This window comes from Phyllostomus discolor, chromosome 3, assembly GCF_004126475.2.
Source record: "Phyllostomus discolor isolate MPI-MPIP mPhyDis1 chromosome 3, mPhyDis1.pri.v3, whole genome shotgun sequence".
In the NCBI taxonomy this organism is placed as follows: Eukaryota; Metazoa; Chordata; class Mammalia; order Chiroptera; family Phyllostomidae; genus Phyllostomus; species Phyllostomus discolor.
Genome location: NC_040905.2, coordinates 1,982,713 through 1,996,383, shown reverse-complemented (window position 1 = coordinate 1,996,383; position 13,671 = coordinate 1,982,713). Strand labels below are relative to the sequence as shown.

Here is a 13,671-nt window from a genome sequence, read left to right as displayed (position 1 = left end):
CCCCGCCCCCGTGGTCTCCTGAAGATGAGGTCGAAAAGGCCTCCTCCCCTCCCCTGGCGTCTGCCGACCCCCGCCTCTTCCGTCACCCCCCGCCTCTGCTCTCGCGCCCTTCCCCGGATCTTCAGCCGGGGGCGGAAGACACGCTCCTTCCTTCCGAGTCAGGAACAGTGGAGTGGGCCTGAGCACGGCGGGGCAAGCCCGAGGAGGGAAGCTGAGAGCACCCTGTCCCCTGCGCAGACTGACGCCACAAAGGAAGGCGCCTGAGCCGCAGAGTGACCCCGAGACCGCACAAAGCGGCAGCTGTCTTACACACAGACGGAGCGCCTGAGTGCCGGAGCCCCCGCGGAGCGGCGAGGCGGGCTGCGCACTGAAGCAGCACGCTGCTCGGGGTCCTCACTGTCTCCTTAAATACCAGGGTTCTCGACGGCGCCGCTGCGGCCCCCGTCCAGGTGAGGCCCACTGCGCCAAGGCCTGGCAGTGCACAGACCCAGGCAGCCCGGAGGCACCATCTTCTCATGCTCGGCTCCCTCCGCGGGGTTAGCGGGCGATTTATAATTTGTCGCCTTTTGTCTTTTCCAGCAGCATGTCACCGATGCCTTTAATTTGGCGTTTCCTGTCGTCTGCGGTGGGATTCGGGCTATTCTAAATCCAGGGGCTGCAGACGTGGATGGTGGGTAAAGATCTGTGAACCATAAGTAAATTCTTATAAGGAACATACAAAAAAGGCTGTTCTTCAGTCAGACTTAAGCCATTACTTTTTTCTAAAGAAGAAAGGGCACAAGTTAAGAAAAAGGCCCGTCAAAGGCCTTCTGCCCGAATGTGCGTCTCCATGAAGCTTCCCGCTGAGCGCCCATGAATGCGCCCTGCTCTGGGAAAGGGATCCAAATAGGATTTCAGACCTCCGAAAACTCCAGCGCAGACATGTAGGTGTCTCCCCACGCTGCCATTCATCCGCGCGCCGGGTTTTGTCTGTGCCTGAAGAGACTCGGTAAACAAAGGAGGCGAGCCCTGCGTGCACTCACATTCCAGCACTGAGCCCCCGGCGCACCCCTCCCCGCTGCGCCAGCCGCAAGGCCGCCGGAGCTGGCGGTGGGAAGCGACCATCGAGTAAGGAAGTTTCCTTTCTTTTCTCTAACAACACAGAAGCTCGACCCCAGAATGGCTCACCCACTCCGGTGCCCAGCTCCGTGTGTCCTGCCAGGGGCACGGTGCTCGGGTAACGTAGGGAGGCCAAACTGGAGAGAGCACCGCCTTCCCTGACTCGGTGCCCTGGAGTTCTTTATTCTTTAAGTTTTGGTCAAGGAGATGTTTCTGGCATCTTCACTACTAAATTGGATGGAAAATATGTATGTAGATTTAATTTCCAAAACCGATGAAGTTGTCATTATAAGCGTAAAACACTTTCTAAACTCCCTGTACAGGATAAACATCTTTAGGCTATAATGTCCTTAATGCACAGGAGAAACACACCGGCTTGTTAACTAGCAGCGGTTTCACGTTTGACAGGCGACTTTAATGATGACCACATGCATGCACGGCACAGGTAGGTAAGTCACTAGGTATGGTTTCCACGGGCCCACGTTTGCTCAGTGATGAGGCGGAGGTAATCAACTCCTGTTCCTTCTTTTTCTGCATTGTTACTTTTGGAAGTTTTATCTTACCAAATGACCCGAGACTCTTCACAGCAACTAAACACAGTGCCCAGCAAGTCTGCAGAGCCCTGCCCTACAAGCTGACCATCTGGGGGAAGGGTGTCTGAACAGGCCTCAGTTTCCTGCTGAACACCAGTTGAGTATATTGAAGCCATAAAAAAAAAAAATCACTCAATTGCCTAGACCTCTGACTGTGTTTACAGATCCACAAATTTTATGTTTAGATCTTCTATGCATACTGAATGCCAGAAATACAACAAACTGTCTCTAACACACAAAAGAGAGACAGGAAGAGCATGACATTCTGTCGCCCAGGCCAGCACAGTCCCATACAAACACTCGAGTTTAGTTCTGTGATGAAGCTAGAACAGAACTAGTATTTCTAGTTGGGTTGTTACCGATGGAAGAATCAAATAAGAATGTGAGCACTACTTCCTTTAAAAAATCACAGACTTATAATTTCACTGTTTTTGGCAAAATACCTAGAAAAGTATTGAACTCTCATTCACAGCAGGCTTTACAACAATTCTCTTCCTCTCACATCTGAAAAGCAAATTAGCAGTTCTCAAATGTGATGCTACCAGTCAAAATGTAGCCTTGACCTTTGTTAACACTAGTCTGACAAAAACTAAATATATCTTGAACTTCAAATCTCAAAGAACTATTACTGAAAAAATTCCTAAAGTAAACACAGGAATTATTCAAGTTGTTTGGAGTCATCCACCCAAAATACAAAAACAGGTCTTCAAGAAAAACGGTGGTGTGCCCCGGCCCCCTGCCTGGGCCAGGGGCCGCGCCTGGGAAGGGGAGCACGCAGACCTCCTCCAGAGGCGGAGACCGCAGGCAGGGCTGTGAGAGGGGGCCCCCGCCCTCCGCCCCTGCGGGACAGGGTGGGGTCACAGGGGTCTGGGGAGCCTGACCTCCCACCCCTGCCCCACAGGGATCAAAGCACACTCCTTGGGAAATCTGGGTTTCCAAATTCTACCCCCGGCAAAGAGGCAAGCTGTTATCAGAGAAGGCCCGTTAGACAAAGATTTCAGTAACATCCGGTGTCTCATGAACTAATAGCTGAAATGTCAAGGAGTCCATGGAAAATCACTTAGCGGACCACAAAGGAGGAAAATTCCAAGGTGGACTTCGAGGAAAGACCATCAAACCCACCGACACCAGGCTGGCGCTGCTGTCTGAAGGCTGCGACGAGGTGTTCACCTCAGTCACCTGGAAAAGCATGCACAAGCAGCGACGGACACGCTGGAAACAAAGGAAAAATCAGAAAGTGCGGTGAACAGACAGCAGGAGCGGGAACCAAACATAAACTTTAGGACAGAAACCTGCAGTAACTGAAATCAGAGCACACGAGCGGTCAAAAACAAGCTCCGAGCAGACGGAATGGCAGCGTGGAGAACAGAAGGAGGAATCGGCCCCCGTAAAGCGGTGTGAGGGCGGCTTCCCGGCCTGCAGAGCAACAGGGGGCGCAGGCTGAGAGCCGCGCAGAGGCCCTCGGGGGCCTGAGGGACAGGGACGGAAGGTCTCCCGTGTCCCTGGGGTGCTGGAAAGAAATGGAGGACAGGGCCCACATCTCCTTCTAAGAAATAGCAGCAAAAGACATAAACCTACATGTTCAAGAAGCGGAGGGAACCCCCACACAGTTCATAAACTCTCCTGCCGAGGCACCTCCTAATTAAACTGCTGAAAAATGCAGACAGTCACCGTGAGGGCAGCGAGCCACACGCGACATCGCCCGAAGGGTAAAACGGGCTGCCCGGTGGCAGAGTTCTCGGCAGGAACCACGGGAGCCGGGGGGAAGTAACGTGACATTTCCGCCCGTTGGAAGAAAAGATCTGTACTGGGCACGATGCCCTTCAGAAATGAAGGGGAGATCATGGTGTTCACGGATGAAGGAAGCTAAGAGAAGCAGAGGACTGAAGGGTAGGAAGTCTCCAGTCTGAAAAACAGAAAGAAATCAGCCCCCCCCAAAATAGGGGAAATATGGAAGACAGTTCTGGCACAAACGGGGGAGGAAATGGACCCGGGGAGACGGCTCCCACCGCCGCTGTGCACCGCGCCGGCACACTGCGGTGACCGAGACCCCGAGCTGCATGTGTGGGGACCACGAGACAAGCTGCACATGGAAAGCACCGCGGATCAATCAAAGTGGAATTGTGAACAGCGTTCATGGAACCCACACGCAGGCGGGATGAACGCCATGGTGACATGTCCATGGAAGAACACGATGGAAAGCGGACTGTGACGTGGCTGCCGCGGGAAGCCCATGCCTCTCCAGGGGGGAGGGGAGGGCGACCTGCAGAGGGGAGCATCTCTGTGGGGACAGCGCGGTGGTCACACAAGTTTACACTGGTGGGAAAACAGAGTAGAAATAGACATAACACCCGTGTCAGTCTCCTGGTCTTGATATTATACTATGATTTTGTCAAATGCAACCTTTTGGGGAAACTGGGAGGAGGGTACACAGAGGCTCTCTATACAACATCTGACACTTCTTGTGGGTCTGTAGTTGCTTTGAAACAAAACTCAATGGCAAATGTGCAGTAACGCCACAGCGAACCAGTAGTATTCAGCTATGTCAAGGTTAGGGACCTAGCGTATGACTAGTGTGTACTGTAGAGCTGGGCTTACCCAGAGTTCAATACTTTGAACTCTACAAGACATACTAAAATAAAGTTTAAAAATTAACATCTGATACAATTTTACTTGTCACTTTAGGACTGGCATGGTTCAACTCTCGTAATTATGATGTTTCCAGGAACACAATAATGTACATAACGTGGATTCCCAAGCAAGTCCACGAGTTACTCTGCAAACGTTCAAGAGAAATGTATCTGTGCTCTCTGAAACATGGAATCCTATGAAACAGCATCTGCTCACTCATGCTGAACTAAAACAGCTAATACTAGCACTCCGTCACTCAATGATCTGGATAGAGATTTGGTGGTGCCAAGAAACAGACATATACAAAAACACACAACTATACCATCTATAGCTAATATAAATTGAGAGTAAATTTTAACCCATGAAATCCAGAGTCTTTTGTAAAGGCGATTTAAGATGGAAAATAGTACCCACTATTTTCATATGTGGGTACTAAAGAAGTTGACAAATGAAATGTTGCATGAAAGATTCAACATGAAGTAATACAAAAAATGCAAAAGGTAGGTTATGTGTGTGTTTATAGTCTGTGTATGTTTATGTCAATACACATATTTTTCTTAAATAAACTTTATATATATATGTGTATATATTACTTAAAACCAATAAAGATAGAGGGGAGGAAGGGCTAAACCCCAGGCTAATTCGGTACCCACAGACCACCACCAGAGCCCCTTCTCCTGCCACTAAGTGGAAATGGCGTTCGCATGACACACCCTTGCCTTTGTGGAGCCAAGGGACGTGAGGGCGGCGGCTGCAGCCCCAAGTCCACCTGTGTCTTCCTGTCTCTGCCGGCTCCGCGCACCCACCGCGCGGTCTCCGAGGGACAGGGGGAGGAGCGGGAGCAAACGGCGGCCGAGCGCGGCCAGCCCGCCCCTGCCAAGAACAGCAAACCTGACACCATGGCTGGTGGAGGGGGAGATTCTGAAAGGAAACAGAGAATGTAATTCAATTTCTTAAAATTAATTGGAACCTTGAACATGAGATGCTACGGTGATAAGGTGCCTGAGGAGGCTTCTCATGCTTCGTGGTCCCATCCCCAGGGGCCGGGCCCGAGACCCTGGAAAGCGCCGGGCCCCCGAACGCATGTGGCCCCTGGGAATAAAGCGGTGCGAGTGATGACCGCTCCTTTTCTTTCCCTTTTTTTAGGGCGAGAGATCCTTCATCACAGGCAGGCTTTGGTCTCTTTCCTGATTACAAAGTTTGAGCACATCAGTGAGAAAGCCATTTCCCAAGGGAAAAAATCGACAAGGATGAGACTGACAATTTTCAGCTAACTTGTGTCATCTCATATGAGTGATTAATTTCTGGGAATATTTTACTTGTGATAAAAATCAGGACAGTGTGAATCTTCTTGGCACTTTTTCTTAGAAATATTTATAGAACATTTCAAACTGTAGGTCTTATTATTTCTTAACATCCCTCTTTGGCAGGAATATTAAATCCCATCTCCCTATGATATCTCAACATCTACCAAGATCATCCCCCACTCCCCTCCCTAAGAAAGAAAACCCAAATAAACAAATTTTCAGTACCAGGGTTACAGACAACTGTTGTAATTTCTTATGTTAAGTCCATTCCTCAAACTTTTTATTAGTCACAGAGTTATGCAGCATTTTTAGATTCACTAACATGTTCCAACTCTGCTTGGCAAATAGTATGTGCTCAATAAATAATTATACAGTGAATAAATGAAAAAATGTCACATTCAGCAGAGACAGTAAAAACTGGTCTACTTGATAAGAAACGTCTCAGAGTGAAAGTAAGCTTTCACTCCGTCTTTGAGTCTGACCATCTAGAGGGCCGCGGGACATTTTCTCGAGCAATGGCAGGTTAAACTCCCCACTTCCTCGAGGTGGCCAAGCGGGGCAGAGGAGGGCTGCATGGGGCTTGAGGTCCACAGTCCCCACGACAGCTGGCCCGGCCACAGGGCCACTAGAGCTGGAACAGCTCCTGTCCCCAAACAACAAGGAGTGAGCCCCCCTCGGGAAGGGCCTGGGCTTCTGAGGGCTGGGACGAGCAGGCAGACCCGTCACCAGCAGGCTGCCGTGTGGAGTCTTCTCCAGCGCTCCGAGAGATGTATCTCCCCACCGGACACGAGTTCTCGTGTGAGGACCATCGGCCCCCAAACCCCAGCTCCGGAGGCACAGAAACGGCCCCCCAGCGAGCGCCCCTCTCTCTCTGGCTACGGTCTCATACGGCCTCCCTGCAGACTGACTCGGATGCACTCTGCCGTTCCTCACTTGCCCTTCGTTTCAAACGAACGGGTCTGCCTGTGGTGGTTCAAACGATTTGCTCGAGCGGGTTTGGCCCAGCGCGCTCCGAGCCGAGCAGGAAAGACTGGGAAGGAAGGCGCGTCCCGGTGGTCACAGACCCTGGGGTCAAGCAGAAAGGCAATTAGACCACGCCACAGAAATATAAGCAATAAAGCTGCGGTTCTAGAAAGTTTTTGAAACCAAAAAAAAAAAAAAAAAAGCAAAACAAAACAAAAAAACCCTACACCTCATCTTGTCTTAACCAGTTGAAGGCACTCACGAATCATGAGATTCCTTCCTGTCTTACTGAACGGTCTTAATGGAACTCAGGTGCGGGCCCCGAGGCCGCGCAGCCTGTGCAGGTGACCCAACCGCAGAGCGGCGGAGCTGCCCCGGGGGGGGGGATCAGTTCTGCTCGGGGAGCTCCGCTGTGAATATCAACAAGCCTAAATTCCCTCCGGACTGGAGAGCAGGAAAGTAGGGAAGTTCAGTGCTAAACTAGGACTTTAAACTTTAAAATTATGGAATATTGTCAACTACAAAAGGGTGGCCCAGCCCTTGGTCGAGGGATAAATTTTGTTTCATTTTTACTTTTCCTGTTTTGGTCTGTGCTTGTACCAGCTGCCACCTCCACCTGGCCATCTGCCACAGAAGGAGGTTTCCCTTACTCTTCCCTCCTCAGTGTTCTACAGGCTCTATCTTTTTTTTTTTAAAGATTATACTTATTTTTTAGAGAGAGTGGAAAGGAGGGAGAAGAGAGGGAGAGAAACATCAATGTGTGTTTGCCTCTTGCACACCCTCTACTGGGGACCTGGCCCACAGCCCAGGCATGTGCTCCAACTGGGAATTGAACAGGCGACCCTTTGGTTTACAGGCCAGTACTCAATCCACTGAACCACTCAAGCCAGGTAGAGGCCCTATTTCTTAAAGCACCAAATAATAGCCCATTAGGCCAAACAGGAACAAACCATCCCCTGCATTTTGGACTTAACATTCTGAGAAGTAGGCATCATTGATACGTACATTAAAATACACTTATTCCGATACCAACCACCCTGCCATACTTGGGGGCAGTAGTAAATTATGCAAATGACCAATCTTTCCAGCTCTCATAACTGCCCTCAGTCAAAGTCAAGTCCCTTGCACTGACCTTGCAGGTATGTGTCCCATGCCTTCACCGTCCTTTGTTCGTACCAAGTCCCTCGACAGCCTCAGTGCCCCAGAAGCTCCCTCACTGGCTGGGGGGTGTTTCCTCTGTCCCCGTTTGAAATTCGCCTCCTCAATTAGCCCAGAAAGGGGAAGGACCCTGCTCTTTCTAGTAGATCAAACAGTAAAAATAAAACACACCAGCGTCCACATTTTCCAAGTTCCCCAAAAGCTGTTCTTTTGTTTCTTTAGCTTTTCACCAACATGTCCAGTTGGTGCTTCATGTTCCGTGCTGCCCAGTACGTAGCTGGCACTCAGCCCACCGAGAGCAGAGAGCGGGCTGGCTCCTCCCTGGGCCCGCAGAGTGCAGGTGGCAGGGCGTGGCGGCGGCCTTTCGGCACGTGGACTCGCAGGCAACTTACCCCGGGACTCTCCTTGGACGTAAGCCGTAAGCCGGGGTCCTAATCGGAACCAGTTCACTGGGTTGTTGGGCCTGAGTGAACTCATGCTCACCCAGAGCCTGGCACGCTGTCTGGAAAACAGTTCGTTTATCCAAACGGCGACGGCCACCACCGCCGTGCCTAGAGGAATGCGCTGGAGGGCGGTCACCCGCCCAGCTCTCGCAGAGACGACCACCGCCACCCAGAAGTGCGTGAAGCCCCGTCCCCCTCCCCGGGGACTCCAGGTGGCACTGTCACAGGCACACACGCAGGCGCCTTCTGCCACACGTTCAGTGAGCAGTGAGACGATGGGAGGGGGCAGCCCCGTGCTTGATCCAGGGAGATCAAGAGGACGTGCCCGGGGACGCAGGTTGGAGCCGCAAGGACGGCCCAGCCGAGGGTGAGACTCAGACACGCAGGCTGGACACCGTGCACGGCCAGGGGAAGGACTCTACAGTAAAAGGAAAGCAAAGCTGTGGACTGGCCCAGGGACAAACGTATTTGCCACGTTACTGTGACGACTTCTTAAGAGAAAGGACATTAATGGAAACTTGGAGAGGAGGAAACCTCCGAATAAAAAAAGCCGTTTAAATCACACGTCTTAGGCTTTTTTAGTCTTGAAAATATTGTAACAGAGGGATGTCACAAGCGCTGACTCAAATGTGTGAGAGGGCCCTGAGCGGGGGGGGGGGGGGGGGGGGGGGGAGCCACTCCTGAGGGGAGACCGTCCCCACGGCGCCCTCAGCACATGCAAGGGGCCTGCGGGAGCAGGCGGGCTCCGTGGCAAAGAAGAGGGAACCAGAGTTCCAGGGAGAAAGGCAGACATGCAGTGGCGGGGAGACGCCGTGACCCTGCACGGGGCACGGCAAACAGGGTGGATCTGACTCTGGGGGTGGGCAAGGGATGAGTCATGAGCTGGGTGGCGGCGGGGCTGGAAAGAACCAGGCGCAGAAGGATGGACGCCCCCTGGGCTAAAAGGGAAAGAGCCCCACACGGAAGTAAAACTCGTTTGAATATCAGAACCGAGTCACAGAGCTGGAACCCCAGGAAGTGCTGACAAATTACAATAATTGGGCTGATTGGGGACACGGTCAATTTAATAAGAGGGCTTGACAAAGGAGCCACCCGAGAATGAAACCGACTGCAGGCGGTGGACACGGCCCACAGACACGAGGTGGGGGCCGCCGGGACCATGACGAGCTCCCGGACACAAGCACATGGAAGGGGCCCCTCCAGCCTGGGCGGGGGTCCGCAGGCGGGACCTGTCCTGCGCTAACGGGGGACCGACTCCGTTCCTGAGGCACTGCTGTCCAGAGCGGGGTTTCGTGCCGCAGCAGGAATTTTCCAGTCATCGGGGCGGCTCGCTGAAACAGATAGTTAAGGCCACCTGGAGTCAAATTAGTGTCTGTGAGCCCCTCTCAACGCGCTGCTGGGGAGGTGGCCCCACGCTGAGCCCATTAAAGCAAGACCACCTAGCGCCCGGAGCGGACAGCTCAAATGTCATCCCGGCCACTCGTTCGAAGCAGAGGGGGAGACGACCCTCTGTCCCACGACGGGGGGGATTTGGGCAGGGGCAGTAGAGAAAGGCTCACACCCTGTCTCCTGCAGGGGCGCCCTGGACAGGAGGCCCCGCGTGTGGGGGAACCAGGACTGCCCTTGTCCTGCCATGCTCTAGAGGTGCGGGTCCGGGGACAGCAGCCCCTGTGACTTGCCGCTGCGGCGGAATTATTCCTCCGAGAAAAGACGTCATTTCATGTGAAGTTATCCCGAGCTGCACCACTGACGAGCCCACGACAACACCCCATCCCTGGACAGAACGAGCCCTGCACCCAGCACCACCGACGGAAACAGTGAGGGACACGTTCTCGTCACCACGGCTGTGGAAGAGAGAAGCCCTTCCCGGTCACCTTCACAGAACACGTGTGCGAGTGCATGCCCCCGCTGTGCAAACGTCGCCCGACCCGGGACTGCCCCCAGAAGTCGCACGGGCGCCGGGGCTACGCTTTCCTGGGGCTGGTTGCGCTGGAATGGGAAAAGAAGGTGGGGCAACTAGGGAAACGCCCAATTTGTAAGAAAAACACAAGCGTGCAATTCCAGTCATTCATCGTGGGCGGTTACGTGACACCACGGGCATTCCTGAGGTCGAGAGAGGCCTTGCTGCGGGACAGCAGGAAGGCCGCCTTCCATGTCACACTGGCCACGCCACTCGGGCCTGCGAGCAGACGGACCCCGGCCTCTGCTCCCTGTCCCCGTCAGGGCTGCGGACTGACCGCATGAGGGTCCCATCCTCAGGATGGGAAAGGTTTAAAAGGTGACGTTTGAAATGTTTTCAGTCTGATGAAGCACTGGCTGACTCCTTATTTCTTCACTACCCCTAGACAAGGGCGTGCTCAGTAAGGCACAGTGACAGTTTTATAAAAACGAGAAGCTGATCCACAGCAGAATAAATGTCTAACAAGGCAAATGAGACCATAGAATGAAGGAAGACATTACTTGAACTTGGGGGTAATTAATGTTTCACAGAAACTAAACCTCTGGCATGTTTGTTATTACTTTAATCACACAAACGAGCTATTCAAACTCCAGACTCTTGAGGTCGATGGGAGTTACCCCGAAGGTGTTGTTTCCTGACTTTTCTGGACAGTTAGTATTTTCAATTCCGCTTCGTCGTGAATGGCACTCCGTCTCCTTGGCTGGCCGCCAGACCGAGCTGAGAGTCTGGGTTCAAGTTTTGTTTGGTGGCCTCGTTTGGACTCGGGGTGCGGCTGCATGTGTTTCCACACACGTGTGTTTTGCCTGTGGAAGTTGGACTCCACAGCCTCCGCAGGTGACAAACTGGCCAAGCGGTGCTCAGACACCGTTTGCTTGACAACTGGAATCATTATCTTGAAACAGTATTAGGAGTTGCTGAGTCTCTTACTAAGGAAATGCCTTAGAAATAACCGTTTAAACCATCTTAATTAACATATTCTAATTTTGCTGAGAAATAGGAGCTTTGAGGTTGGTCTTCGGTTGCTTTGCCATTATTATCCCAGATTATTTCAAAAAACGGAGGGGGGGGCAGAATCACTGTTTTATTAACTATAAAGATGCCCCAGTTGTTTTGGCTGAAATTGGAGGATTACCCCACTTCCCTGTGGATTAATCTGACTGCTAAGACGAGTGTGACAAAGATAATTCAATGCCGTCAGAACTGTCTGTGTAGCTCTTTGGTAAAATAAACTCACAGGTCACAAAAGCAACACCCAAACTGAGGGCCTTAACACTCCGCCTGTCTCCCTCAACTGCATGAATCCTCGGACTGGCAGCAGACCAAGGAAGATCAAATATTAAACTATTTAGGGTCATTCCTTCTGCCACCAGGAATAAAATACGGGGGGGGGGGGGAGGTCTGCAGTTGTTCAGGTGGAACTCAACACCTGATACATGGCAATACAAGAAGAAACTCTGTGCTCTGTGTACTCACGACTGGAAAGGAACCTCCTTTGGCCACACCCTATGTATTCAAACCAAAGCTGTTCGTTAAAGTAAAAGGTGGATGTCCACCAAACTGCTTACAACTTATAAAGCAATATAGTTTTCAATGTTTTAATCTAAATACTGAAATTCTAGCAAGTCGAAACAGATGCACGCCTTACACAGAAACAACTTTTAGCCTGAGAGCATAGGTTAGACGTGTAAACCAAATGAAACAGGACAGGTTAAAAAACTGCCAGTCAATTAATTTTAAAGAATACATTTGCGGTTCTGAGACATGTTGCAGCGCATGCTGCCCCGTCGCGAGCAAGGGCCCCGGATAGCTCCAGGGGAGCGGCGCGCAGTCGGTGGCTGACGGCGGCGGAGCAGCCGCCCAGACCGCAGTGGCGCGGCCAAGCGAAGACGGTCTGGGGGCAGGGCTGTGCAGACGCCGTAATCAGATTCCCGCGCGGCTTGAACAAGTGACGTGTCCGTCGAGAGATGATGCAGTTCACTTTAAAATTAATTTAAAAAGCCCTTGATTACTTCAGAGCAAATTACCTCTCCTTCTAGCAGGTTTCCGTAGGCAAGAGCAAAGTTAATCACGTATAACTATGATGTATGTGGCCATCAGAAATGTGAGCGAAGGGTGAACACGACTGTCTTGGAGAACACAGCCCCGACGTTCTCCAGATCCAGAGGAGTCAAATGAAATTTGCATTCAGCTTCTAGACAAAAGAGTATCAGTAACTAGCACATCATTAGTACATGAGTAGACCTTTAAGAAATATCTAAAGACCAGGGGATGATAAAGCCTATTAAAAAATATTTGAGAGATAAAATGTCTTTTAGTATAGTTATATTGAAAATATTTTTGTCTATAAAATTTTACTATTTAAGAAAGGAAATAAAAGTCCATTAAATATTGAGGTATAAACTATTTAAAAAACTAACTGAAGTCTCCTGTACTTATTTATAAAGAGAAGAAATAATACTGATCAGGTATAATAAGAAAGATTCTGGGAATACAAGAAAACCATCTAATTTTCCCAACTACTGCAAACAGGCCTTGTGAAAATTACATGTTTTAAAGTGATGACACATTATTTGCAACATTTTCAAATTTACCAATAAAATTCAGCCAACAAACCACATGACAGTCTTATATAGCTAGACTAGTAATGAAGTCAGAATACTTTTTATTTTAAAAATCCCGGAAGGCCTGTTCAGTCCAATCTCTACGGCTCCGTGGCCGGTTCCACTGCAGATGGAGGGCATGCGGCTCCCCTTCCCGCAGGCCGCCTGGCTGGACCAGCACCTGGAACTCGCCCCGGGAGGCCTGAACTCTGTGTGGATGGGGGTGGGGCTCCCGGGAACACTGCGGCTTCACGTGGCCAACGGGGAAAGGGCACCCTGAGCTCTGTTTTCCGGCTGGTACAAACCTAATTCTTTCAGAACCAGAATTCATTACGAATTGTCAAAGTGGTGCCAAAAAAATGTAAGGGCACTTTGCCAGGACAAATTGGAGTTCCAAAGTTAAATAAATGCAGCATTTCACTTCGTACAGCAGGTCACATATCAAAAATAATTTTAGGTGGGGTTTTAAAAATGAGTAATTGTATCTCATCCCAATAGATGCAAAGACACAGGTTCCAAGTGGCAAGTCTTTTTAAATGGAAATCTATACGAAGGCTATATCATATATAAGCAGAAGTGTATTTTCGTGCTTTGCATCTTATAATTAAAACTGTAAGTAAAACAGTGGGGAATGTAAGCATCTTAGGAAGAACTAATTTATTTGCCAGAAAACAGTCTACTTTTAGGGGAGTCATTTTCTAACGTCGTAAGCAGCACTGCACCTACTAAGCAATAAAAAAATAGGAACACAATATTTAAAGTTTGTATCCCTAAAATTAAACACTGCTTTTTCGACTACAAATAAAGTGCGCTCTCTTCAAGTACTAAATGCACAATTCTCAACCACCTTACTGAAATTGGTAAAATTACTTTCGAAGTATACATTTATCAGGTTTCAGAAAATATTTTATTCCTGTC

The 13,671-nt window shown here is 50.3% G+C and overlaps 1 protein-coding gene and 1 long non-coding RNA gene across 2 annotated transcripts in view; one reads left to right on the top strand and one right to left on the bottom strand.

The window, feature by feature from the left end:
• ARL15 (ADP ribosylation factor like GTPase 15) overlaps nucleotides 1-13,671 on the bottom strand; it is a 281,488-nt gene that overhangs the window by 84,622 nt on the left and 183,195 nt on the right. The gene's annotated exons all lie outside the window — the stretch shown is intronic.
• LOC118499403 lies at nucleotides 1,076-12,878 on the top strand. Its single transcript, XR_004901879.1, has 3 exons — nucleotides 1,076-1,089; nucleotides 1,486-1,490; nucleotides 12,007-12,878. It is a non-coding gene; the product is annotated as an uncharacterized LOC118499403 (long non-coding RNA).